Here is a 5,000-nt window from a genome sequence, read left to right as displayed (position 1 = left end):
AAAGGATTTTCTAATGCATAAACATTTTATTTGGACCGCACATTACGCAGCCTTGAGACGTGAATCGCCTCTATGACGAGAAGATTGCAATGGCCAGGGTGGTTACAAAATTCCCTTGCTCGTAAATAACTAAATTAATGCACGCGTCGATGGGCAATTTGTCCTGTTGGCAGGTTGGCAGACTGATACACATAAAAGGAGTCTGGTTTGTAATTTGAGTCGTAATTTTTAATGCATTTGAATCCTTCTTGCCGAGTCCTTGATCTTTTATATTCTTTTTCGTTCTTGAAACTATATGACTGAGAATTCTTTCGATACCCAGCATGGCATCTTAGGTAAAAAGAGACACATACACATGCAGCCCCGGACTAACAGAGCTACATGTGTGCAACGGCATCTCTAGGGCACCAAGAGAAGTAAGCACGAGATGTGGAAATTTCATTCCAAGAGATGTGTCAGGTTCATCGAAAGTACCGAACTGCTATATTTTTAATTGTTTGTGCTTTGTTGTCATAAACTAAATGCAGCAGCTTTAAGCTCTCTGCAGACCATCCTTCAACGTTATCTAACACCTGAGATACGTCGAAAGGGCATTAGTAGAAGGCCAGGGGTGTCCCATCACTGGGTGTGCTTAGCTTAGCTGACCGTAACCCGGCCCTGGAGTCCCGGTACGAAAGCAACAAAGGCACAACCAAGCTGATTGATGAAAGTTGAGGCGTCAGGCCGTAGAGTACTGGCGCCCCCCATTTTTAATTTTTTCTTCTGCCAGGTCCACACGATCAAATAAAACGCAGAAACATGACGTGTTCGTGAGTGTGTGCTTCAGGGGGTCGAAGAACACACATGAGATCATAATCATGAAGACGTATATTTAATATCACACACACACACACACACACACACGCACACACACACACACACACACACACATATATATATATGATTATAAATATACATATACATACATATATATATATTTATGTATATATATATGTATATATATGTATACACACACACACACACACACACACACATATATATATATATGTATATATATATGTATATATATAAATATATATATGTATATATATATATATATATATATATATATATATATATATATATATATATATATATATATATATATTCATATGTTTATTTATATGTATATGAATAATCACGTAGAGACACAGATTAAAAGGGCTGTTAATTTTCCCTCTGCAAACTTCAAAGCCGCGTAAACCTCCTCTCTGAACACGGGCAGCGGCTCTCGTGATGCGCGATAAAGACCCCGAGCTCTCTGGCATCACGCACCGCATCTTGGCCATCATGCGGGATTGAGGATATGCAAATAATAAAAGGAGAAAATTAGAGGTTTGTGTACTCTCCTGTTGTCTTCCACTCAGAACGCTGCACACAAACGCAAACGCACGCATGCATTATGATTATGAGGCATTAGCAACGCACTCTTATATATACACTTTTGTGTAAAATCAATTAACATTGTCGTGCAATATACGTTTACAGGTACATACATATGCCCCCTATTCATACACATTAAAACACATGCACATTCAACACACACATTAATGCACATTAACAATTACTTGTAAGTTAAGTTTCCCTTGGCACACACACACGTAAGCACACACACACACACACACACACACACACACACACACACACCTATATAAACACACCCACACCCACTTATCCCGGAGTCAATCGCACATTAAATGTTTGTCAATCCATCAGCGTTATCGACCAAAGGAGCGTTGATTGTCCCGCTCTATCATTATGATGTGAATTGTGTTCCGGTGGAAGTTTGTCACGAGAGGAGCTGTAATTACTCGTGAAAGGTGTACACCATCACGTGACCTTTATTTCTCAAATATTTTCCTACAATAAATATTACAGATATGAATGTGCAGTACTTATTTACGTAGATTACTGTACATTGTGGTTTGTTCATGTAAGAATCGAGTGCGTTGCGTGCGAATGATGTCGTTTAGCATACAGTTCGAAAGATAACCTTCGCTTCAGCCTCAGCGGGTCGCCCGGAGTGGGTTTCATGTCACGCTTGCGAACAGCTTACTCAGGTTCTCACGATATAGGTATTTGTATATGTAGGGCAGTAAGGGAGCTGACACACCAAGCTCGCACCCGGACACAATCTGACGCAATTCTTTGACGGTCTGACCACGGCCTGACGCCAAGACAGAACAGAAAAAGATATATGGAAGAAATGTTCACATCAGACACGCAAGTCGTCGCAAAAATACGGTTCTGTCAGTGGTAGTGCCACTAAGTAATAATAAACTTTCGGGATGTTTTATTAATTTTGCTCTATCGAAAGGTAGGAACATATAACCATAGATGTTATAATCCTTACAATACCAGATATGACTCATTACTGTATTGCCTTTTTTCATTTTTTTTAGTTGTCCAATAGTTGTTGCAGTCTCGTACTCACGGGAGGGTGATGTAAAGAGTGCGTTCACTTGGTCAAATATAAGGCATTAAATACTATGCTTACAGGACTATTTTGTTATCATATGGATTCGGTACAATAGCATCATAATACTATCATTGTTCCCTAAATGAAATCAGGGAGAGTATTTAAATTGATATGGCCAAAAGTAAATGGCGTACTCGAAAAATGTCTGGTCAATAACCACTTTTCCCGGTCCTCGCCTCCATCCTCTCAACATTTACGACAAACGAGCCTGAGGCTGCTGAGTCACTAGTGAATCGGTTCGCTGTGTTAGCTGTTTTTTTTTAACGGATGATCTGATGTATTTTCTCGTCGAAAATGGTCTGACAATTTACGTCGTATTATATCTGGTAAAAGGCACGATGTGACTGCTCTCTCTCACATAACCTTCCTTTGCGATCCACACAGTCATTCAGTCCGAGCTCGTGTTACCAAGAGAATAAACTGTCCTGCGTATTGAACGTTTCTGACTACCATAGAATATGTGTCAGTCACCAATAAAAACATCACCACTCATTGTGCTGCATCGCCTGCCCCGCCTTCCTTCACTTAACAATCTTGTGGGTGGAGGACTTCGTCACTAGGATTTTATAGAACCATATTTTATACCGATAAATACAGGTTACTCAGGTCCGCAAAGGGTACGTAATGGTACCGCAAATCTCGGCCATTGTGTCATTATATAACAGATGTTGTAAAGATATTATTTACCCTAATAAAATACCTTCGATTATATATCAAATGAAACGTAATAGGAACTCACAGACGTCACAATATGAAACGAATTGCACGCTATAAAATCACATCAATGTATCCAATATGTCCAGTGTATCAAGACTCGCAAGGCTGACCGTGACTTGAGTACTGTGTTACTCGAAAATTAATACCCTCGCTGCTCGCAGACAGTGGGCAGTGGCCGGGGTCAGGGGCTGGCTAGGGTGTGGGTTGTCCAGGGTATGGAGGCAGGGGTGTGTGGGGGGTCCAGGGTTTGGGGGGTATGAGGGTCCGGGGTGTGTGGCAGGGTCACGCATATCCATTTTTTTGTGCTATTTAGTAATGTTATTCTGGCTCCTTTATCCTTTGCGTAGCGTGCTTAATCCACGGACGTAGTCTACTTGCCTCTTGCGCTTAAATCAACATCTCGATACTTTATCATCGCATATTTTACTCCATTTTCTTTATACTTTTTACATGTCGATATTTATTGGTTGTTGATGCTTATTCACCTCTGATGTGCTTTCGAAATGCAGACGTTATAGAGATGATATATGTTAGCATTATTGAGAAATCGAGTGTTGCTACTTGCCGTATAAAATAAGTAGAAATTATGTAGGATATCATATCTCAGCATAGTATTTTTTAAGATATCCTAATTAGAGCTTTGGATATTCCACACACACACACACACACACACACACACACATATATATGAATATATATATATATATATATATATATATATATATAGAGAGAGAGAGAGAGACACACACACACACACACACACACACACACACACACACACACACACACACACACACACACAAACACACGCAAACACAAATATATATATATGTATGTATATATATATATATTTATATATATATATATATATATATATATATATATATATATATATATATATATACACACACACACATATATACATATATACACATATATATATGCGTGTTCGAGTTAAAATGCGTGTATTGACATACAAGCACCAATGTACACATCGCTATTTATCTTCCATTACGCCGCCCACCCCTCGGACCCACGAGTGGCGACACTCGGTTAGGCAGATTACACAGCCAACACCACCACCTGCTCTTAGTTAAGCTTACTTCCGCCGCCCTCAAATTTACCGGTTAACAATTCAGTAAATGGTGTGGGATGGAAGGGAACACCGAGGTAACACGCGTACTGGCAACACAATTTATGGCTATAATAAATATAAAAAACTCTTTGGTATCTTTTTTTATGAGGAATTATACCTATTCCTACGAATCATTGCGCAGAACACCTGATACTCTTCTCGAACTTGATCACCTTTTTTTCTGATTTTAATTCGCTTGGGTCTGCATTCACACAGCAAAGTCGCTACAGCAAGAATCTCACACATGCAGTTATAAACATGGCATTATTGAAATCTAATAAACTACGCTGATTTATGCCTGACTCACTCTTTCGTTAAATTCAGGATAAATGCTGGTGTTATCCTTCACGGCGGACCTATTCTTTTGGATAATTTAAAGGGATTTTCTTTAGACGAGACCGAAATATTACACTTGAAAGACTTCACTTCAAAACTAGAAAGCTGGACACCTCTTCACTAATATCAAAATAATTCACACATGGAGTATATTTCACACACCTAACTTGTTGCAGCTGTGAGCCAATTCAAGAACATGTCAGATTCCCCCAACAACTCACACCCAAAGAAGGATCACGTATTTCTTTGGGTTCTATTCTACTCTCGTATGATTTACACAATGGCTGTGCTTTC

The sequence above is a fragment of the Penaeus chinensis genome, chromosome 9 (genome assembly GCF_019202785.1).
Source record: "Penaeus chinensis breed Huanghai No. 1 chromosome 9, ASM1920278v2, whole genome shotgun sequence".
In the NCBI taxonomy this organism is placed as follows: Eukaryota; Metazoa; Arthropoda; class Malacostraca; order Decapoda; family Penaeidae; genus Penaeus; species Penaeus chinensis.
Note: the sequence above shows the minus strand (reverse complement) of the source record.